This window comes from Carcharodon carcharias, chromosome 1 (genome assembly GCF_017639515.1).
Source record: "Carcharodon carcharias isolate sCarCar2 chromosome 1, sCarCar2.pri, whole genome shotgun sequence".
Lineage (NCBI taxonomy): Eukaryota > Metazoa > Chordata > Chondrichthyes > Lamniformes > Lamnidae > Carcharodon > Carcharodon carcharias.
Genome location: NC_054467.1, coordinates 85649307 through 85674162, shown reverse-complemented (window position 1 = coordinate 85674162; position 24856 = coordinate 85649307).

Sequence of the window (24856 nt, the reverse complement as noted above, 5' to 3'; positions counted from 1 at the left end):
AATCCTCACCTCCAGGAAGCTGCTGTGCTGAGGACACTCACCGCCTGGTAGCTGCTGTGCTGAGAACACTCACCTCCTGTAAGCTGCTGCACAGATAGCACTCACCTCCAGGAAGCTGCTGCACCAAGAACTCTCAACTACTGGAAGCTGCTGTACTGTGAACATTCACCTCCTGGAAGCTGCGGTGCTGAGAACACTCACCTCCTTCAAGCTGCTATGCTGAGAGCACTCAGCTCCTGGAAGCTCCTTTGCCGAGAACACTCACCTCCTGGAAGCTGCTGTGTGGAGAACACTCAACTCCTAGAAGCTGCTGTGCTAAGAACACTGACCTCCTGGAAGCAGCTGTGCTGAGAACACTCACCTCCTGGAAGCTGCTGTGCTGAGAACACTCACCTCTTGGAAGCTGCTGTGCCGAGAAAACTCATCTCTTGGAAGCTGCTCTACTGAAAACACTCACCTCCTGGAAGCTGCTGTGTTGAGAACACTCAACGGCTTGAAGCTGCTTTGCTGAGAACAATCACCTCCTGGAAGCTGCTGTGCCAAGAACACTCAACTCGTGCCAGCTGCTGTGCCAGGATACTGCACCTCCTGGAAGCTGCTGTGTCAAAATCACTCACCCCCTGGAACCTCCTGTACTATGAACACTCAGCTCCTGGAAGCTGCTTTGCTTACAACTCTCACTTCCTGGAAGCTGCTGTGCCAAGAACACTCAACTCCTGCCAGCTGCTGTGCCCGGAAACCTCACCTCCTGGTAGCTGCTGTGCTGAGAACACTCACCTCCTGTAAGCCGCTGCTCTGAGAACACTCACCTCCAGGAAGCTGCTGCACCAAGAACTCTAAACTACTGGAAGCTTATGTACTGTGTCCACTCACCTCCTGGAAGCTGCTGTGCTGAGAACACACACCTCCTGGAAGCTGCTGTGCGGAGAACACTCACCTCCTGGAAGCTACTTTGCCGAGAACACTCACCTCCTGGAAGCTGCTACACCGAGAACAGTAACCTCCTAGAAGCTGCTTTGCCGAGAACACTCAACACCTGGGAGCAAATGTGCCAAGAACACTCAACTCCTGCCAGTTGCTGTGCCCAGATCATTCACCCCCTGAAAGCTGCTGTGCTAAGAACACTCACCTCATGGAACCTGCTGTGCCGAAAACACTCACCTCCAGGAAGCTGCTGCACCAAGAACACTCAACTACTGGAAGATGCAGTTTTGAGCAGACTGACCTCCTGGTAGCGGCTGTACTGAGAGCACTCACCTCCTGCAAGCTGCTATACTGAGAGGACTCAGCACCTGGAAGCTGCTTTGCCGAGAACACTCACCCGCTGGAAGCTGCTACACCAAGAATGCTCACCTCCTGGAAGCTACTGTTCTGAGAACAATCACCGCCTGGAAGCTGCTATGCTGAGAACACTTAGCTCTTGAAAGCTGCTGTGCGGAGAACACTGACCTCCTGGAAACTGCTGGGCTAAGAACACTCGCAGCCTGGAAGCTGCTGTGCTGAGAACACTCACCTCCTGGAAGCTGCTGCAATAAGAACACTCACCTCCTGGAAGCTGCTGTGCGGAGAACACTCACCTCCTGCAAGCAGCTGTGCTGAGAACACTCACCTCCTGGAAGCAGCTGTGCCGAGAAAACTCAACTCCTGCCTGCTGCTGTGCCAGGAATCCTCACCTCCAGGAAGCTGCTGTGCTGAGGACACTCACCGCCTGGTAGCTGCTGTGCTGAGAACACTCAACTCTTGGAAGCTGCTGCACCGAGAACAGTCACATCCTGGAAGCTACTGTACTGAGAACAATCACCTCCTCGAAGCTGCTTTGACGAGAACACTCACCCCCTGGGAGCAGCTGTGCCGAGAACACTCAACTCCTGCCGGTTGCTGTGCCCAGATCATTCACCCACTAGAAGCTGCTGTGCTAAGAACACTCACCTCCAGGAAGCTGCTGCACCAAGATCACTCGACTACTGGAAGCTGCTGTGCTGAGAACACTCACCTCCAGGAAGCTGCTGTGCGGAGAACACTCAACTCCTAGAAGCAGCTGTACTAAGAACACTCACCTCCTGGAAGCTGCTGTGCCAAGAACAGTCACCCCTGGAAGCTGCTGTACTATGAACATTCAGCTCCTGGAAGCTGTTGTGCTGAGAACACTCACTGCCTGGAAGCTGCTGCACTGAGCACACTCACCTCCTGGAAGCTGCTGCATTGAGAACACACAGCTCCTGGAAGCTGCTGGGCCGAAAACATGAACCTCCTAGAAGCTGCAGTGATGAGAATATTTAACACCTGGAAGCTGCTGTGCCAAGATCACTCACCCCCTGGTACCTGCTGCGCTGACAACAATCATCTCCTGGAAGCTGCTGCACTGAGAAAACTCACCTCCTGGAAGCTGCTGCACTGAGAACACTCACCTCCTGGAAGCTGCTGTGCCAAGAACACTCACCTCCTGGAAGCTGCTGTGCTGAGAACACTCACCTCCTGGAAGCTGCTGCTGCTGAGAACACTTAGCACTTGAAAGCTGTTGTGCGTAGAACACTGACCTCTTGTAAGCTGCTTTGCTGAAAACACTCACACCCTGGAAGCTGCTGTGCCAAGAACACTCACCTCCTGGAAGCTGCTGTGCTGAGTACACTCACATCCTGGAAGCTGATACACGGAGAACAATGAGATCTTGAAAGCTGCTGTGCTGAGAAGACTCACCTCCTGGAAGCTGCTGTGCCGAGAACACTCACGTCCTTGAAGCTGCTGCGCCGATAACACTCAACTCCTGGAAGCTGCTGCGCCGAGAACACTCACCTCCTGGAAGCTACTGTACTGAGAACTATCACCTCCTGGAAGCTGCTTTGCCGAGAACACTCACCTCCTGGAAGCTGCTGTGCCGAGGACACTCACCTCCTGGAAGCTACTGTACTGAGAACTATCAACTCCTGGAAGCTGCTTTGCCGAGAACACTCACCTCCTGGAAGCTGCTGCGCCGAGAACACTCACCTGCTGGAAGCTACTGTACTGAGAACTATCACTTCCTGGAAGCTGCTTTGCCGAGAACACTCACCTCCTGGAAGCTGCTGTGCCGAGGACACTCACCTCCTGGATGCTACTATACTGAGAACTATCACCTCCCGGAAGCTGCTTTGCCGAGAACACTCACCTCCTGGAAGCTCCTACACCGAGCACAGTCACCTCCTGGAAGCTGCTTTGCCGAGAACACTCATCTCCTGGAAGCTGCTGCACCGAGAACAGTCACCTCCTGGAAGCTACTGTACTGAGAACAATCACCTCCTGGAAGCTGCTTTCCCGAGAACACTCACTTCCTGGGAGCAGCTGTGCCCAGAACACTCAACTCTTGCCAGTTGCTGTGCCCAGATCATTCACCCCCTAGAAGCTGCTGTGCTAAGAACACTCACCTCCTGGAAGCTGCTGTGCTAAGAAAACTCACCTCTTGGAAGCTGCTGCGCCGAGAACACTCATCTGCTGGAAGCTACTGTACAGAGAACTATCACCTCCTGGAAGCTGCTTTGCTGAGAACACTCACCTCCTGGAAGCTGCTGTGCCGAGGACTCTCACCTCCTGGATGCTACGATAGTGAGAACTATCACCACCCGGAAGCTGCTTTGCCGTGAACACTCACCTCCTGGAAGCTGCTGTGCTGAGAACACTCACATTCTGGAAGCTGCTATGCTGAGTACACTTAGCTCTTGAAAGCTGCTGTGCGGAGAACACTCACCTCCTGGAAGCTACTTTGCCGAGAACACTCACCTCCTGGAAGCTCCTACACCGAGAACAGTCACCTCCTGGAAGCTGCTTTGCCGAGAACACTCACCACCTGGGAGCAGCTGTGCCAAGAACACTCAACACCTGCCAGTTGCTGTGCCCAGATCATTCACCCCCTAGAAGCTGCTGTGCTAAGAACACTCACATCCTGGGAGATGCTGTGCCGAAAACAATCACCTCCAGGAAGCTGCTGCACCAAGAACACTCGACTAATGGAAGATGCTGTGATGAGCAGACTCACCTCCTGGTAGCTGCTGTGCTGGGAGCACTCACCTCCAGCAAGCTGCTATGCTGAGAGCACTCAGCACCTGGAAGATGCTTTGCCGAGAACAGTCACCTCCTGGAAGCTACTGTACTGAGAACAATCACCTCCTGGAAGCTGCTTTGCCGAGAACACTCACCTCCTGGGAGCAGCTGTGCCCAGAACACTCAACTCTTGCCAGTTGCTGTGCCCAGATCATTCACCCCCTAGAAGCTGCTGTGCTGAGAACACTCACCTCCTTCAAGCTGCTATGCTGAGAGCACTCAGCTCCTGGAAGCTCCTTTGCCGAGAACACTCACCTCCTGGAAGCTGCTGTGCGGAGAACACTCAACTCCTAGAAGCTGCTGTGCTAAGAACACTGACCTCCTGGAAGCAGCTGTGCTGAGAACACTCACCTCCTGGAAGCTGCTGTGCTAAGAACACTCAACTCCTAGAAGCAACTGTGCTAAGGACACTCACCTCCTGGAAGCTGCTGTGCTGAGAACACTCACCTCCAGGAAGCTGCTGCACCAAGATCACTCAACTACTAGAAGCTGCTGTGCTGAGAACACTCACCTCCTGGAAGCTGCTGTGCGGAGAACACTGACCTCCTGGAAGCTACTTTGCCGAGAACACTCACCTCCTGGAAGCTCCTACACCGAGAACAGTCACCTCCTGGAAGCTGCTTTGCCGAGAACACTCAACACCTGCCAGTTGCTGTGCCCAGATCATTCACCCTCTAGAAGCTGCTGTGCTAAGAACACTCACATCCTGGAAGATGCTGTGACGAAAACACTCACCTCCAGGAAGCTGCTGCACCAAGAACACTCGACTAATGGAAGATGCTGTGATGAGCAGACTCACCTCCTGGTAGCTGCTGTGCTGGGAGCACTCATCTCCAGCAAGCTGCTATGCTGAGAACACTCAGCACCTGGAAGATGCTTTGCCGAGAACACTCACCTCCTGGAAGCCTCTGCACCGAGAATGCTCACCACCTGGAGGCTACTGTTTTGAGAACATTCACCCCCTGGAAGCTGCTTTGCTTAGAACACTCACTTCCTGGAAGCTACTGTGACAAGAACACTCAACTCCTGCCAGCTGCTTTGCCAGGAATCCTCACCTCGAGGAAGCTGCTGTGCTGAGGACACTCACCGCCTGGTAGCTGCTGTGCTGAGAACACTCACCTCCTGTAAGCTGCTGCGCTGAGAACACTCACCTCCAGGAAGCTGCTGCACCAAGAACTCTCAACTACTGGAAGCTGCTGTACTGTGAACACTCACCTCCTGGAAGCTGCGGTGCTGAGAACAAACACCTCCTGCAAGCTGCTATGCTGAGAGCACTCACCTCCTAGAAGCTGCTGCAATGAGAACACTCACCTCCTGGTAGCTGCTGTTCTGAGAACACTCACCTCCTGCAAGCTGCTATGCTGGGAGCACACAGCTCCTGGAAGCTGCTTTGCCGAGAACACTCACCTCCTGGAAGCTGCTGCACCGAGAACAGTCACCTCCGGAAGCTACTGTACTGAGAACAATCACCTCCTGGAATTTGCTTTGCGATAACAGTCACCTCCTGTGAGCAGCTGTGCCCAGAACACTCAACTCCTGCCAGTTGCTGTGCCCAGATCATTCAACCCCGAAACAGCTGTGCTAAGAACACTCACCTCCTGGAAGCTGCTGTGCTAAGAGCACTCACCGCTTGGAAGCTGCTACAACGAGAATGCTCACCACCTGGAAGCTACGGTTTTGAGAACAATCACCCCCTGGAATCTGCGATGCTGAGAACACATAGCTCCTGAAATCTGCTGTGCGGAGAACACTGACATCCTGGAAGCTGCTGAGCTGAGAACACTCACACCCTGGAAGCTGCTGTGCTGAGAACACTCATCTCCTGGAAGCTGCTGCAATGAGACACTCACCTCCTGGAAGCTGCTGTGCGGAGAACACTGACCTCCTGGAAGCTACTTTGCCGAGAACACTCACCTCCTGGAAGCTCCTACACCGAGAACAGTCACCTCCTGGAAGCTGCTTTGCCGAGAACACTCAACACCTGCCAGTTGCTGTGCCCAGATCATTCACCCTCTAGAAGCTGCTGTGCTAAGAACACTCACATCCTGGAAGATGCTGTGACGAAAACACTCACCTCCAGGAAGCTGCTGCACCAAGAACACTCGACTAATGGAAGATGCTGTGATGAGCAGACTCACCTCCTGGTAGCTGCTGTGCTGGGAGCACTCATCTCCAGCAAGCTGCTATGCTGAGAACACTCAGCACCTGGAAGATGCTTTGCTGAGAACACTCACCTCCTGGAAGCCTCTGCACCGAGAATGCTCACCACCTGGAGGCTACTGTTTTGAGAACATTCACCCCCTGGAAGCTGCTTTGCTTAGAACACTCACTTCCTGGAAGCTACTGTGACAAGAACACTCAACTCCTGCCAGCTGCTTTGCCAGGAATCCTCACCTCGAGGAAGCTGCTGTGCTGAGGACACTCACCGCCTGGTAGCTGCTGTGCTGAGAACACTCACCTCCTGTAAGCTGCTGCGCTGAGAACACTCACCTCCAGGAAGCTGCTGCACCAAGAACTCTCAACTACTGGAAGCTGCTGTACTGTGAACACTCACCTCCTGGAAGCTGCGGTGCTGAGAACAAACACCTCCTGCAAGCTGCTATGCTGAGAGCACTCACCTCCTGGAAGCTGCTTTGCCGAGAACACTCATCTCCTGGAAGCTGCTGCACCGAGAACAGTCACCTCCTGGAAGCTACTGTACTGAGAACAATCACCTCCTGGAAGCTGCTTTCCCGAGAACACTCACTTCCTGGGAGCAGCTGTGCCCAGAACACTCAACTCTTGCCAGTTGCTGTGCCCAGATCATTCACCCCCTAGAAGCTGCTGTGCTAAGAACACTCACCTCCTGGAAGCTGCTGTGCTAAGAAAACTCACCTCTTGGAAGCTGCTGCGCCGAGAACACTCATCTGCTGGAAGCTACTGTACAGAGAACTATCACCTCCTGGAAGCTGCTTTGCTGAGAACACTCACCTCCTGGAAGCTGCTGTGCCGAGGACACTCACCTCCTGGATGCTACGATAGTGAGAACTATCACCACCCGGAAGCTGCTTTGCCGTGAACACTCACCTCCTGGAAGCTGCTGTGCTGAGAACACTCACATTCTGGAAGCTGCTATGCTGAGTACACTTAGCTCTTGAAAGCTGCTGTGCGGAGAACACTCACCTCCTGGAAGCTACTTTGCCGAGAACACTCACCTCCTGGAAGCTCCTACACCGAGAACAGTCACCTCCTGGAAGCTGCTTTGCCGAGAACACTCACCACCTGGGAGCAGCTGTGCCAAGAACACTCAACACCTGCCAGTTGCTGTGCCCAGATCATTCACCCCCTAGAAGCTGCTGTGCTAAGAACACTCACATCCTGGGAGATGCTGTGCCGAAAACAATCACCTCCAGGAAGCTGCTGCACCAAGAACACTCGACTAATGGAAGATGCTGTGATGAGCAGACTCACCTCCTGGTAGCTGCTGTGCTGGGAGCACTCACCTCCAGCAAGCTGCTATGCTGAGAGCACTCAGCACCTGGAAGATGCTTTGCCGAGAACAGTCACCTCCTGGAAGCTACTGTACTGAGAACAATCACCTCCTGGAAGCTGCTTTGCCGAGAACACTCACCTCCTGGGAGCAGCTGTGCCCAGAACACTCAACTCTTGCCAGTTGCTGTGCCCAGATCATTCACCCCCTAGAAGCTGCTGTGCTGAGAACACTCACCTCCTTCAAGCTGCTATGCTGAGAGCACTCAGCTCCTGGAAGCTCCTTTGCCGAGAACACTCACCTCCTGGAAGCTGCTGTGCGGAGAACACTCAACTCCTAGAAGCTGCTGTGCTAAGAACACTGACCTCCTGGAAGCAGCTGTGCTGAGAATACTCACCTCCTGGAAGCTGCTGTGCTAAGAACACTCAACTCCTAGAAGCAACTGTGCTAAGGACACTCACCTCCTGGAAGCTGCTGTGCTGAGAACACTCACCTCCAGGAAGCTGCTGCACCAAGATCACTCAACTACTAGAAGCTGCTGTGCTGAGAACACTCACCTCCTGGAAGCTGCTGTGCGGAGAACACTGACCTCCTGGGAGCTACTTTGCCGAGAACACTCACCTCCTGGAAGCTCCTACACCGAGAACAGTCACCTCCTGGAAGCTGCTTTGCCGAGAACACTCAACACCTGCCAGTTGCTGTGCCCAGATCATTCACCCTCTAGAAGCTGCTGTGCTAAGAACACTCACATCCTGGAAGATGCTGTGACGAAAACACTCACCTCCAGGAAGCTGCTGCACCAAGAACACTCGACTAATGGAAGATGCTGTGATGAGCAGACTCACCTCCTGGTAGCTGCTGTGCTGGGAGCACTCATCTCCAGCAAGCTGCTATGCTGAGAACACTCAGCACCTGGAAGATGCTTTGCCGAGAACACTCACCTCCTGGAAGCCTCTGCACCGAGAATGCTCACCACCTGGAGGCTACTGTTTTGAGAACATTCACCCCCTGGAAGCTGCTTTGCTTAGAACACTCACTTCCTGGAAGCTACTGTGACAAGAACACTCAACTCCTGCCAGCTGCTTTGCCAGGAATCCTCACCTCGAGGAAGCTGCAGTGCTGAGGACACTCACCGCCTGGTAGCTGCTGTGCTGAGAACACTCACCTCCTGTAAGCTGCTGCGCTGAGAACACTCACCTCCAGGAAGCTGCTGCACCAAGAACTCTCAACTACTGGAAGCTGCTGTACTGTGAACACTCACCTCCTGGAAGCTGCGGTGCTGAGAACAAACACCTCCTGCAAGCTGCTATGCTGAGAGCACTCACCTCCTGGAAGCTGCTGCAATGAGAACACTCACCTCCTGGTAGCTGCTGTTCTGAGAACACTCACCTCCTGCAAGCTGCTATGCTGGGAGCACACAGCTCCTGGAAGCTGCTTTGCCGAGAACACTCACCTCCTGGAAGCTGCTGCACCGAGAACAGTCACCTCCGGAAGCTACTGTACTGAGAACAATCACCTCCTGGAATTTGCTTTGCGATAACAGTCACCTCCTGTGAGCAGCTGTGCCCAGAACACTCAACTCCTGCCAGTTGCTGTGCCCAGATCATTCAACCCCGAAACAGCTGTGCTAAGAACACTCACCTCCTGGAAGCTGCTGTGCTAAGAGCACTCACCGCTTGGAAGCTGCTACAACGAGAATGCTCACCACCTGGAAGCTACGGTTTTGAGAACAATCACCCCCTGGAATCTGCGATGCTGAGAACACATAGCTCCTGAAATCTGCTGTGCGGAGAACACTGACATCCTGGAAGCTGCTGAGCTGAGAACACTCACACCCTGGAAGCTGCTGTGCTGAGAACACTCATCTCCTGGAAGCTGCTGCAATGAGACACTCACCTCCTGGAAGCTGCTGTGCGGAGAACACTGACCTCCTGGAAGCTACTTTGCCGAGAACACTCACCTCCTGGAAGCTCCTACACCGAGAACAGTCACCTCCTGGAAGCTGCTTTGCCGAGAACACTCAACACCTGCCAGTTGCTGTGCCCAGATCATTCACCCTCTAGAAGCTGCTGTGCTAAGAACACTCACATCCTGGAAGATGCTGTGACGAAAACACTCACCTCCAGGAAGCTGCTGCACCAAGAACACTCGACTAATGGAAGATGCTGTGATGAGCAGACTCACCTCCTGGTAGCTGCTGTGCTGGGAGCACTCATCTCCAGCAAGCTGCTATGCTGAGAACACTCAGCACCTGGAAGATGCTTTGCCGAGAACACTCACCTCCTGGAAGCCTCTGCACCGAGAATGCTCACCACCTGGAGGCTACTGTTTTGAGAACATTCACCCCCTGGAAGCTGCTTTGCTTAGAACACTCACTTCCTGGAAGCTACTGTGACAAGAACACTCAACTCCTGTCAGCTGCTTTGCCAGGAATCCTCACCTCGAGGAAGCTGCTGTGCTGAGGACACTCACCGCCTGGTAGCTGCTGTGCTGAGAACACTCACCTCCTGTAAGCTGCTGCGCTGAGAACACTCACCTCCAGGAAGCTGCTGCACCAAGAACTCTCAACTACTGGAAGCTGCTGTACTGTGAACACTCACCTCCTGGAAGCTGCGGTGCTGAGAACAAACACCTCCTGCAAGCTGCTATGCTGAGAGCACTCACCTCCTGGAAGCTGCTTTGCCGAGAACACTCATCTCCTGGAAGCTGCTGCACCGAGAACAGTCACCTCCTGGAATCTACTGTACTGAGAACAATCACCTCCTGGAAGCTGCTTTCCCGAGAACACTCACCTCCTGGGAGCAGCTGTGCCCAGAACACTCAACTCTTGCCAATTGCTGTGCCCAGATCATTCACCCCCTAGAAGCTGCTGTGCTAAGAACACTCACCTCCTGGAAGCTGCTGTGCTAAGAAAACTCACCTCTTGGAAGCTGCTGCGGTGAGAATACTCACCTCCAGGAAGCTGCTGCACCAAGATCACTCAACTACTAGAAGCTGCTGTGCTGAGAACACTCACCTCCTGGAAGTTGCTGTGCTAAGAACACTCAACTCCTAGAAGCAGCTGTGCTAAGAACACTCACCTCCTGGAAGCTGCTGTGCTGAGAACACTCACCTCCTGGAAGCTTCTGTGCTGAGAACACTCACCTCCTGGTTGCTGCTGTGCGGAGAACACTCACCTCCTGGAAGCTGCTGCACCAAGAACTCTCAACTACTGGAAGCTGCTGTACTGTGAACATTCACCTCCTGGAAGCTGCTGTGCCGAGAACACTCACCTCCTTCAAGCTGCTATGCTGAGAGCACTTAGCTCCTGGAAGCTGCTTTGCCGAGAACACTCAGCTCCTAGAAGCTGCTGTGCTAAGAACACTGACCTCCTGGAAGCAGCTGTGCTGAGAACACTCACCTCCTGGAAGCTGCTGTGCTGAGAACACTCACCTCCTGGAAGCTGCTGTGCCGAGACAACTCATCTCTTGGAAGCTGCTCTACTGAACACACTCACCTCCTGGAAGCTACTTTGCCGAGAACACTCACCTCCTGGAAGCTCCTACACCGAGCACAGTCACCTCCTGGAAGCTGCTTTGCCGAGAACACTCATCTCCTGGAAGCTGCTGCACCGAGAACAGTCACCTCCTGGAAGCTACTGTACTGAGAACAATCACCTCCTGGAAGCTGCTTTGCCGAGAACACTCACGTCCTGGGAGCTGCTGTGCCCAGAACACTCAACTCTTGCCAGTTGCTGTGCCCAGATCATTCACCCCCTAGAAGCTGCTGTGCTAAGAACACTCACCTCCTGGAAGCTGCTGTGCTAAGAAAACTCACCTCTTGGAAGCTGCTGTGCTGAGAACACTCACCTCCTTCAAGCTGCTATGCTGAGAGCACTCAGCTCCTGGAAGCTCCTTTGCCGAGAACACTCACCTCCTGGAAGCTGCTGTGCGGAGAACACTCAACTCCTAGAAGCTGCTGTGCTAAGAACACTGACCTCCTGGAAGCAGCTGTGCTGAGAACACTCACCTCCTGGAAGCTGCTGTGCTAAGAACACTCAACTCCTAGAAGCAACTGTGCTAAGGACACTCACCTCCTGGAAGCTGCTGTGCTGAGAAAACTCACCTCCAGGAAGCTGCTGCACCAAGATCACTCAACTACTAGAAGCTGCTGTGCTGAGAACACTCACCTCCTGGAAGCTGCTGTGCTAAGAACACTCAACTCCTAGAAGCAGCTGTGCTAAGGACACTCACCTCCTGGAAGCTGCTGTGCTGAGAACACTCAACTCCTGGAAGCTTCTGTGCTGAGAACACTCACCTCCTGGAAGCTGCTGTGCCGACAACACTCAACTCTTGGAAGCTGCTCTACTGAAAACACTCACCTGCTGGAAGCTGCTTTGCCGAGAACACTCACCTCCTGGTAGCTGCTGTGCCTAGAAAACTCAACTCCTGCCAGTTGCTGTGCCCAGATCATTTACCCCCTGGTAGCTGCTGTGCTAAGAACACTCACCTCCTGGAAGCTGCTGTGCAGAAAACACTCACGTCCGGGAAGCTGCTGTGCCGAAAACACTCTCCTCCTGGAAGCTGCTGCGTTGAGAACACTCACCTCCAGGAAGCTGCTGCACCAAGATCACTCAACTACTGGAAGCTGCTGTGCTGAGAACACTCACCTCCTGGAAGCTGCTGTGCTCAGAACACTCACCTCCTGGAAGCTGCTGTGCTGAGAACACACACCTCCTGGAAGCTGCTGTGCGGAGAACACTCACCTCCTGGAAGCTACTTTGCCGAGAACACTCACCTCCTGGAAGCTCCTACACCGAGAACAGTAACCTCCTAGAAGCTGCTGTGCCGAGAACACTCAACACCTGGGAGCAAATGTGCCAAGAACACTCAACTCCTGCCAGTTGCTGTGCCCAGATCATTCACCCCCTGAAAGCTGCTGTGCTAAGAACACTCACCTCATGGAACCTGCTGTGCCGAAAACACTCACCTCCAGGACGCTGCTGCACCAAGAACACTCAACTACTGGAAGATGCAGTTTTGAGCAGACTGACCTCCTGGTAGCGGCTGTACTGAGAGCACTCACCTCCTGCAAGCTGCTATACTGAGAGGACTCAGCACCTGGAAGCTGCTTTGCCGAGAACACTCACCCGCTGGAAGCTGCTACACCGAGAATGCTCACCTCCTGGAAGCTACTGTTCTGAGAACAATCACCGCCTGGAAGCTGCTATGCTGAGAACACTTAGCTCTTGAAAGCTGCTGTGCGGAGAACACTGACCTCCTGGAAACTGCTGGGCTAAGAACACTCGCAGCCTGGAAGCTGCTGTGCTGAGAACACTCACCTCCTGGAAGCTGCTGCAATAAGAACACTCACCTCCTGGAAGCTGCTGTGCTGAGAACACTCACCTCCTGGAAGCTGCTGCAATAAGAACACTCACCTCCTGGAAGCTGCTGTGCGGAGAACACTCACCTCCTGCAAGCAGCTGTGCCGAGAAAACTCAACTCCTGCCAGCTGCTGTGCCAGGAATCCTCACCTCCAGGAAGCTGCTGTGCTGAGGACACTCACCGCCTGGTAGCTGCTGTGCTGAGAACACTCACCTCCAGGAAGCTGCTGCACCAAGAACTCTCAACTACTGGAAGCTGCTGTACTGTGAACATTCACCTCCTGGAAGCTGCGGTGCTGAGAACACTCACCTCCTTCAAGCTGCTATGCTGAGAGCACTCAGCTCCTGGAAGCTCCTTTGCCGAGAACACTCACCTCCTGGAAGCTGCTGTGTGGAGAACACTCAACTCCTAGAAGCTGCTGTGCTAAGAACACTGACCTCCTGGAAGCAGCTGTGCTGAGAACACTCACCTCCTGGAAGCTGCTGTGCTGAGAACACTCACCTCTTGGAAGCTGCTGTGCCGAGAAAACTCATCTCTTGGAAGCTGCTCTACTGAAAACACTCACCTCCTGGAAGCTGCTGTGTTGAGAACACTCAACGGCTTGAAGCTGCTTTGCTGAGAACAATCACCTCCTGGAAGCTGCTGTGCCAAGAACACTCAACTCGTGCCAGCTGCTGTGCCAGGATACTGCACCTCCTGGAAGCTGCTGTGTCAAAATCACTCACCCCCTGGAACCTCCTGTACTATGAACACTCAGCTCCTGGAAGCTGCTTTGCTTACAACTCTCACTTCCTGGAAGCTGCTGTGCCAAGAACACTCAACTCCTGCCAGCTGCTGTGCCCGGAAACCTCACCTCCTGGTAGCTGCTGTGCTGAGAACACTCACCTCCTGTAAGCCGCTGCTCTGAGAACACTCACCTCCAGGAAGCTGCTGCACCAAGAACCCTAAACTACTGGAAGCTTATGTACTGTGTCCACTCACCTCCTGGAAGCTGCTGTGCTGAGAACACACACCTCCTGGAAGCTGCTGTGCGGAGAACACTCACCTCCTGGAAGCTACTTTGCCGAGAACACTCACCTCCTGGAAGCTGCTACACCGAGAACAGTAACCTCCTAGAAGCTGCTTTGCCGAGAACACTCAACACCTGGGAGCAAATGTGCCAAGAACACTCAACTCCTGCCAGTTGCTGTGCCCAGATCATTCACCCCCTGAAAGCTGCTGTGCTAAGAACACTCACCTCATGGAACCTGCTGTGCCGAAAACACTCACCTCCAGGAAGCTGCTGCACCAAGAACACTCAACTACTGGAAGATGCAGTTTTGAGCAGACTGACCTCCTGGTAGCGGCTGTACTGAGAGCACTCACCTCCTGCAAGCTGCTATACTGAGAGGACTCAGCACCTGGAAGCTGCTTTGCCGAGAACACTCACCCGCTGGAAGCTGCTACACCAAGAATGCTCACCTCCTGGAAGCTACTGTTCTGAGAACAATCACCGCCTGGAAGCTGCTATGCTGAGAACACTTAGCTCTTGAAAGCTGCTGTGCGGAGAACACTGACCTCCTGGAAACTGCTGGGCTAAGAACACTCGCAGCCTGGAAGCTGCTGTGCTGAGAACACTCACCTCCTGGAAGCTGCTGCAATAAGAACACTCACCTCCTGGAAGCTGCTGTGCGGAGAACACTCACCTCCTGCAAGCAGCTGTGCTGAGAACACTCACCTCCTGGAAGCAGCTGTGCCGAGAAAACTCAACTCCTGCCTGCTGCTGTGCCAGGAATCCTCACCTCCAGGAAGCTGCTGTGCTGAGGACACTCACCGCCTGGTAGCTGCTGTGCTGAGAACACTCAACTCTTGGAAGCTGCTGCACCGAGAACAGTCACATCCTGGAAGCTACTGTACTGAGAACAATCACCTCCTCGAAGCTGCTTTGACGAGAACACTCACCCCCTGGGAGCAGCTGTGCCGAGAACACTCAACTCCTGCCGGTTGCTGTGCCCAGATCATTCACCCACTAGAAGCTGCTGTGCTAAGAACACTCACCTCCAGGAAGCTGCTGCACCAAGATCACTCGACTACTGGAAGCTGCTGTGCTGAGAACACTCACCTCCAGGAAGCTGCTGTGCGGAGAACACTCAACTCCTAGAAGCAGCTGTACTAAGAACACTCACCTCCTGGAAGCTGCTGTGCCAAGAACAGTCACCCCTGGAAGCTGCTGTACTATGAACATTCAGCTCCTGGAAGCTGTTGTGCTGAGAACACTCACTGCCTGGAAGCTGCTGCACTGAGCACACTCACCTCCTGGAAGCTGCTGCATTGAGAACACACAGCTCCTGGAAGCTGCTGGGCCGAAAACATGAACCTCCTAGAAGCTGCAGTGATGAGAATATTTAACACCTGGAAGCTGCTGTGCCAAGATCACTCACCCCCTGGTACCTGCTGCGCTGACAACAATCATCTCCTGGAAGCTGCTGCACTGAGAAAACTCACCTCCTGGAAGCTGCTGCACTGAGAACACTCACCTCCTGGAAGCTGCTGTGCCAAGAACACTCACCTCCTGGAAGCTGCTGTGCTGAGAACACTCACCTCCTGGAAGCTGCTGCTGCTGAGAACACTTAGCACTTGAAAGCTGTTGTGCGTAGAACACTGACCTCTTGTAAGCTGCTTTGCTGAAAACACTCACACCCTGGAAGCTGCTGTGCCAAGAACACTCACCTCCTGGAAGCTGCTGTGCTGAGTACACTCACATCCTGGAAGCTGATACACGGAGAACAATGAGATCTTGAAAGCTGCTGTGCTGAGAAGACTCACCTCCTGGAAGCTGCTGTGCCGAGAACACTCACGTCCTTGAAGCTGCTGCGCCGATAACACTCAACTCCTGGAAGCTGCTGCGCCGAGAACACTCACCTCCTGGAAGCTGCTGTGCCGAGGACACTCACCTCCTGGAAGCTACTGTACTGAGAACTATCAACTCCTGGAAGCTGCTTTGCCGAGAACACTCACCTCCTGGAAGCTGCTGCGCCGAGAACACTCACCTGCTGGAAGCTACTGTGCTGAGAACACTCACCTCCAGGAAGCTGCTGTGCTGAGAACACTCACCTCCAGGAAGCTGCTGCACCAAGATCACTCAACTACTAGAAGCTGCTGTGCTGAGAACACTCACCTCCTGGAAGCTGCTGTGCGGAGAACACTGACCTCCTGGAAGCTACTTTGCCGAGAACACTCACCTCCTGGAAGCTCCTACACCGAGAACAGTCACCTCCTGGAAGCTGCTTTGCCGAGAACACTCAACACCTGCCAGTTGCTGTGCTCAGATCATTCACCCTCTAGAAGCTGCTGTGCTAAGAACACTCACATCCTGGAAGATGCTGTGACGAAAACACTCACCTCCAGGAAGCTGCTGCACCAAGAACACTCGACTAATGGAAGATGCTGTGATGAGCAGACTCACCTCCTGGTAGCTGCTGTGCTGGGAGCACTCATCTCCAGCAAGCTGCTATGCTGAGAACACTCAGCACCTGGAAGATGCTTTGCCGAGAACACTCACCTCCTGGAAGCCTCTGCACCGAGAATGCTCACCACCTGGAGGCTACTGTTTTGAGAACATTCACCCCCTGGAAGCTGCTTTGCTTAGAACACTCACTTCCTGGAAGCTACTGTGACAAGAACACTCAACTCCTGCCAGCTGCTTTGCCAGGAATCCTCACCTCGAGGAAGCTGCTGTGCTGAGGACACTCACCGCCTGGTAGCTGCTGTGCTGAGAACACTCACCTCCTGTAAGCTGCTGCGCTGAGAACACTCACCTCCAGGAAGCTGCTGCACCAAGAACTCTCAACTACTGGAAGCTGCTGTACTGTGAACACTCACCTCCTGGAAGCTGCGGTGCTGAGAACAAACACCTCCTGCAAGCTGCTATGCTGAGAGCACTCACCTCCTGGAAGCTGCTTTGCCGAGAACACTCATCTCCTGGAAGCTGCTGCACCGAGAACAGTCACCTCCTGGAATCTACTGTACTGAGAACAATCACCTCCTGGAAGCTGCTTTCCCGAGAACACTCACCTCCTGGGAGCAGCTGTGCCCAGAACACTCAACTCTTGCCAGTTGCTGTGCCCAGATCATTCACCCCCTAGAAGCTGCTGTGCTAAGAACACTCACCTCCTGGAAGCTGCTGTGCTAAGAAAACTCACCTCTTGGAAGCTGCTGCGGTGAGAATACTCACCTCCAGGAAGCTGCTGCACCAAGATCACTCAACTACTAGAAGCTGCTGTGCTGAGAACACTCACCTCCTGGAAGTTGCTGTGCTAAGAACACTCAACTCCTAGAAGCAGCTGTGCTAAGAACACTCACCTCCTGGAAGCTGCTGTGCTGAGAACACTCACCTCCTGGAAGCTTCTGTGCTGAGAACACTCACCTCCTGGTTGCTGCTGTGCGGAGAACACTCACCTCCTGGAAGCTGCTGCACCAAGAACTCTCAACTACTGGAAGCTGCTGTACTGTGAACATTCACCTCCTGGAAGCTGCTGTGCCGAGAACACTCACCTCCTTCAAGCTGCTATGCTGAGAGCACTTAGCTCCTGGAAGCTGCTTTGCCGAGAACACTCAGCTCCTAGAAGCTGCTGTGCTAAGAACACTGACCTCCTGGAAGCAGCTGTGCTGAGAACACTCACCTCCTGGAAGCTGCTGTGCTGAGAACACTCACCTCCTGGAAGCTGCTGTGCCGAGACAACTCATCTCTTGGAAGCTGCTCTACTGAACACACTCACCTCCTGGAAGCTACTTTGCCGAGAACACTCACCTCCTGGAAGCTCCTACACCGAGCACAGTCACCTCCTGGAAGCTGCTTTGCCGAGAACACTCATCTCCTGGAAGCTGCTGCACCGAGAACAGTCACCTCCTGGAAGCTACTGTACTGAGAACAATCACCTCCTGGAAGCTGCTTTGCCGAGAACACTCACCACCTGGGAGCAGCTGTGCCAAGAACACTCAACACCTGCCAGTTGCTGTGCCCAGATCATTCACCCCCTAGAAGCTGCTGTGCTAAGAACACTCACATCCTGGGAGATGCTGTGCCGAAAACAATCACCTCCAGGAAGCTGCTGCACCAAGAACACTCGACTAATGGAAGATGCTGTGATGAGCAGACTCACCTCCTGGTAGCTGCTGTGCTGGGAGCACTCACCTCCAGCAAGCTGCTATGCTGAGAGCACTCAGCACCTGGAAGATGCTTTGCCGAGAACAGTCACCTCCTGGAAGCTACTGTACTGAGAACAATCACCTCCTGGAAGCTGCTTTGCCGAGAACACTCACCTCCTGGGAGCAGCTGTGCCCAGAACACTCAACTCTTGCCAGTTGCTGTGCCCAGATCATTCACCCTCTAGAAGCTGCTGTGCTAAGAACACTCACATCCTGGAAGATGCTGTGACGAAAACACTCACCTCCAGGAAGCTGCTGCACCAAGAACACTCGACTAATGGAAGATGCTGTGATGAGCAGACTCACCTCCTGGTAGCTGCTGTGCTGGGAGCACTCATCTCCAGCAAGCTGCTATGCTGAGAACACTCAGCACCTGGAAGATGCTTTGCCGAGAACACTCACCTCCTGGAAGCCTCTGCACCGAGAATGCTCACCACCTGGAGGCTACTGTTTTGAGAACATTCACCCCCTGGAAGCTGCTTTGCTTAGAACACTCACTTCCTGGAAGCTACTGTGACAAGAACACTCAACTCCTGCCAGCTGCTTTGCCAGGAATCCTCACCTCGAGGAAGCTGCTGTGCTGAGGACACTCACCGCCTGGTAGCTGCTGTGCTGAGAACACTCACCTCCTGTAAGCTGCTGCGCTGAGAACACTCACCTCCAGGAAGCTGCTGCACCAAGAACTCTCAACTACTGGAAGCTGCTGTACTGTGAACACTCACCTCCTGGAAGCTGCGGTGCTGAGAACAAACACCTCCTGCAAGCTGCTATGCTGAGAGCACTCACCTCCTGGAAGCTGCTTTGCTGAGAACACTCATCTCCTGGAAGCTGCTGCACCGAGAACAGTCACCTCCTGGAATCTACTGTACTGAGAACAATCACCTCCTGGAAGCTGCTTTCCCGAGAACACTCACCTCCTGGGAGCAGCTGTGCCCAGAACACTCAACTCTTGCCAGTTGCTGTGCCCAGATCATTCACCCCCTAGAAGCTGCTGTGCTAAGAACACTCACCTCCTGGAAGCTGCTGTGCTAAGAAAACTCACCTCTTGGAAGCTGCTGCGGTGAGAATACTCACCTCCAGGAAGCTGCTGCACCAAGATCACTCAACTACTAGAAGCTGCTGTGCTGAGAACACTCACCTCCTGGAAGTTGCTGTGCTAAGAACACTCAACTCCTAGAAGCAGCTGTGCTAAGAACACTCACCTCCTGGAAGCTGCTGTGCTGAGAACACTCACCTCCTGGAAGCTTCTGTGCTGAGAACACTCACCTCCTGGTTGCTGCTGTGCGGAGAACACTCACCTCCTGGAAGCTGCTGCACCAAGAACTCTCAACTACTGGAAGCTGCTGTACTGTGAACATTCACCTCCTGGAAGCTGCTGTGCCGAGAACACTCACCTCCTTCAAGCTGCTATGCTGAGAGCACTTAGCTCCTGGAAGCTGCTTTGCCGAGAACACTCAGCTCCTAGAAGCTGCTGTGCTAAGAACACTGACCTCCTGGAAGCAGCTGTGCTGAGAACACTCACCTCCTGGAAGCTGCTGTGCTGAGAACACTCACCTCCTGGAAGCTGCTGTGCCGAGACAACTCATCTCTTGGAAGCTGCTCTACTGAACACACTCACCTCCTGGAAGCTACTTTGCCGAGAACACTCACCTCCTGGAAGCTCCTACACCGAGCACAGTCACCTCCTGGAAGCTGCTTTGCCGAGAACACTCATCTCCTGGAAGCTGCTGCACCGAGAACAGTCTCCTCCTGGAAGCTACTGTACTGAGAACAATCACCTCCTGGAAGCTGCTTTGCCGAGAACACTCACCACCTGGGAGCAGCTGTGCCAAGAACACTCAACACCTGCCAGTTGCTGTGCCCAGATCATTCACCCCCTAGAAGCTGCTGTGCTAAGAACACTCACATCCTGGGAGATGCTGTGCCGAAAACAATCACCTCCAGGAAGCTGCTGCACCAAGAACACTCGACTAATGGAAGATGCTGTGATGAGCAGACTCACCTCCTGGTAGCTGCTGTGCTGGGAGCACTCACCTCCAGCAAGCTGCTATGCTGAGAGCACTCAGCACCTGGAAGATGCTTTGCCGAGAACAGTCACCTCCTGGAAGCTACTGTACTGAGAACAATCACCTCCTGGAAGCTGCTTTGCCGAGAACACTCACCTCCTGGGAGCAGATGTGCCCAGAACACTCAACTCTTGCCAGTTGCTGTGCCCAGATCATTCACCCCCTAGAAGCTGCTGTGCTGAGAACACTCACCTCCTTCAAGCTGCTATGCTGAGAGCACTCAGCTCCTGGAAGCTCCTTTGCCGAGAACACTCACCTCCTGGAAGCTGCTGTGCGGAGAACACTCAACTCCTAGAAGCTGCTGTGCTAAGAACACTGACCTCCTGGAAGCAGCTGTGCTGAGAACACTCACCTCCTGGAAGCTGCTGTGCTAAGAACACTCAACTCCTAGAAGCAACTGTGCTAAGGACACTCACCTCCTGGAAGCTGCTGTGCTGAGAACACTCACCTCCAGGAAGCTGCTGCACCAAGATCACTCAACTACTAGAAGCTGCTGTGCTGAGAACACTCACCTCCTGGAAGCTGCTGTGCTAAGAACACTCAACTCCTAGAAGCAGCTGTGCTAAGGACACTCACCTCCTGGAAGCTGCTGTGCTGAGAACACTCACCTCCTGGAAGCTTCTGTGCTGAGAACACTCACCTCCTGGAAGCTGCTGTGCCGAGAACACTCAACTCTTGGAAGCTGCTCTACTGAAAACACTCACCTGCTGGAAGCTGCTTTGCCGAGAACACTCACCTCCTGGTAGCTGCTGTGCCTAGAAAACTCAACTCCTGCCAGTTGCTGTGCCCAGATCATTTACCCCCTGGAAGCTGCTGTGCTAAGAACACTCACCTCCTGGAAGCTGCTGTGCAGAAAACACTCACGTCCTGGAAGCTGCTGTGCCGAAAACACTCTCCTCCTGGAAGCTGCTGCGTTGAGAACACTCACCTCCAGGAAGCTGCTGCACCAAGATCACTCAACTACTGGAAGCTGCTGTGCTGAGAACACTCACCTCCTGGAAGCTGCTGTGCTCAGAACACTCACCTCCTGGAAGCTGCTGTGCTGAGAACACACACCTCCTGGAAGCTGCTGTGCGGAGAACACTCACCTCCTGGAAGCTACTTTGCCGAGAACACTCACCTCCTGGAAGCTGCTACACCGAGAACAGTAACCTCCTAGAAGCTGCTTTGCCGAGAACACTCAACACCTGGGAGCAAATGTGCCAAGAACACTCAACTCCTGCCAGTTGCTGTGCCCAGATCATTCACCCCCTGAAAGCTGCTGTGCTAAGAACACTCACCTCCTGGAAGCTGCTGCACCGAGAACAGTCACCTCCTGGAAGCTACTGTACTGAGAACAATCACCTCCTGGAATTTGCTTTGCGAGAACAGTCACCTCCTGTGAGCAGCTGTGCCCAGAACACTCAACGCCTGCCAGTTGCTGTGCCCAGATCATTCAACCCCGGAAACTGCTGTGCTAAGAACACTCACCTCCTGGAAGCTGCTGTGCTAAGAGGTCTCACCTCTTGGAAGCTGGTACAACGAGAATGCTCACCACCTGGAAGCTACTGTTTCGAGAACAATCACCCCTTGGAATCTGCTATGCTGAGAACACATAGCTCCTGAAATCTGCTGTGCGGAGATCACTGACATCCTGGAAGCTGCTGAGGTGAGAACACTCGCAACCTGGAAGCTGCTGTGCTGAGAACACTCACCTCCTGGAAGCTGCTGTGCGGAGAACACTCAACTCCTTGAAGCTGCTGTGCTAAGAACACTGACCTCGTGGAAGCTGCTGTGCTGAGAACACTCACCTCCTGGAAGCTGCTGCAATGAGAACACTCACCTCCTGGAAGCTGCTGTGCGGAGAACACTGAACTCCTTGAAGCTGCTGTGCTAAGAACACTGACCTCGTGGAAGCTGCTGTGCTGTGAACACTGACCTCCTGGAAGCTGCTGCAATGAGAACACTCACCTCCTGGAAGCTGCTGTGCGGAGAACACTCAACACCTAGAAGCTGCTGTGCTAAGAACACTGACCTCATGCAAGCAGCTGTGCTGAGAACACTCACCTCCTGGAAGCTGCTGTGCCGAGAACACTCAACTCTTAGAAGCTGCTCTACTGAAAACACTCACGTCCTGGAAGCTGCTGTGCTGAGAACACTCACCGGCTTGAAGCTACTTTGCTGAGCACACTCACCTCCTGGAAGCTGCTGTGCCCAGAACACTCAACTCGTGCCAGCTGCTGTGCCAGGATACTACACCTCCTGGAAGCTGCTGTGCCGAGATCACTCACCCCCTGGAAGCTGCTGTACTAGGAACACTCACCTCCTGGAAGCTGCTGTGCTGAGAACACACACCTCCTGGAAGCTGCTGTGCGGAGAACACTCAGCTCCTGGAAGCTACTTTGCCGAGAACACTCACCTCCTGGAAGCTGCTACACCGAGAACAGTAACCTCCTCGAAGCTGCTTTGCCGAGAACACTCAACACCTGGGAGCAAATGTGCCAAGAACACTCAACTCCTGCCAGTTGCTGTGCCCAGATCATTCACCCCCTGAAAGCTGCTGTGCTAAGAACACTCACCTCATGGAACCTGCTGTGCCGAAAACACTCACCTCCAGGAAGCTGCTGCACCAAGAACACTCAACTACTGGAAGATGCAGTTTTGAGCAGACTGACCTCCTGCTAGCAGCTGTACTGAGAGCACTCACCTCCTGCAAGCTGATATGCTGAGAGGACTCAGCACCTGGAAGCTGCTTTGCCGAGAACACTCACCCGCTGGAAGCTGCTACACCGAGAATGCTCACCACCTGGAAGCTACTGTTCTGAGAACAATCACCGCCTGGAAGCTGCTATGCTGAGAACACTTAGCTCTTGAAAGCTGCTGTGCGGAGAACACTGACCTCCTGGAAACTGCTGGGCTAAGAACACTCGCAGCCTGGAAGCTGCTGTGCTGAGAACACTCACCTCCTGGAAGCTGCTGCAATAAGAACACTCACCTCCTGGAAGCAGCTGTGCTGAGAACACTCACCTCCTGCAAGCAGCTGTGCTGAGAACACTCACCTCCTGGAAGCAGCTGTGCCGAGAAAACTCAACTCCTGCCAGCTGCTGTGCCAGGAATCCTCACCTCCAGGAAGCTCGTGGTTGCTGCTCTGCGGAGAATAATCACCTCTTGGAAGCTGCTGTGCCGAGAACACTCAACTCTTGGAAGCTGCTCTACTGAAAACACTCACCTGCTGGAAGCTACTGTGCTGAGAACACTCAGCTCCTGGTAGCTGCTGTGCCTAGAAAACTCAACTCCTGCCTGTTGCTGTGCCCAGATCATTCACCCCCTGGAAGCAGCTGTGCTAAGAACACTCACCTCCTGGAAGCTGCTGTGCTGAGAACATTCACCTCCTGGAAGTTGCTGTGCCAAGAACACGCAACTCGTGCCAGCTGCTGTGCCAGGATACTGCACCTCCTGCAAGCTGCTGTGCCAACATCACTCACCCCCTGGAAGCTGCTGTACTCTGAACACTCAGCTCCTGGAAGCTGCTGCACCAAGAATTCTCAACTACTGGAAGCTGCTGTACTGTGAACACTCACCTCCTGGTAGCTGCTGTTCTGAGAACACTCACCTCCTGCAAGCTGCTATGCTGAGAGCACACAGCTCCTGGAAGCTGCTTTGCCGAGAACACTCACCTCCTGGAAGCTGCTGCACCGAGAACAGTCACCTCCTGGAAGCTACTGTACTGAGAACAATCACCTCCTGGAATTTGCTTTGCGAGAACAGTCACCTTCTGTGAGCAGCTGTGCCCAGAACACTCAACTCCTGCCAGTTGCTGTGCCCAGATCATTCAACCCCGGAAACTGCTGTGCTAAGAACACTCACCTCCTGGAAGCTGCTGTGCTAAGAGGTCTCACCTCTTGGAAGCTGGTACAACGAGAAAGCTCACCACCTGGAAGCTACTTTTTCGAGAACAATCACCCCTTGGAATCTGCTATGCTGAGAACACATAGCTCCTGAAATCTGCTGTGCGGAGATCACTGACATCCTGGAAGCTGCTGAGGTGAGAACACTCTCAACCTGGAAGCTGCTGTGCTGAGAACACTCACCTCCTGGAAGCTGCTGTGCGGAGAACACTCAACTCCTTGAAGCTGCTGTGCTAAGAACACTGACCTCGTGGAAGCTGCTGTGCTGAGAACACTCACCTCCTGGAAGCTGCTGCAATGAGAACACTCACCTCCTGGAAGCTGCTGTGCGGAGAACACTGAACTCCTTGAAGCTGCTGTGCTAAGAACACTGACCTCGTGGAAGCTGCTGTGCTGTGAACACTGACCTCCTGGAAGCTGCTGCAATGAGAACACTCACCTCCTGGAAGCTGCTGTGCGGAGAACACTCAACACCTAGAAGCTGCTGTGCTAAGAACACTGACCTCATGCAAGCAGCTGTGCTGAGAACACTCACCTCCTGGAAGCTGCTGTGCCGAGAACACTCAACTCTTGGAAGCTGCTCTACTGAAAACACTCACGTCCTGGAAGCTGCTGTGCTGAGAACACTCACCGGCTTGAAGCTACTTTGCTGAGCACACTCACCTCCTGGAAGCTGCTGTGCCCAGAACACTCAACTCGTGCCAGCTGCTGTGCAGGATACTACACCTCCTGGAAGCTGCTGTGGCGAAATCACTCACCCCCTGGAAGCTGCTGTACTAGGAACACTCAGCTCCTGGAAGCTGTTGTGCT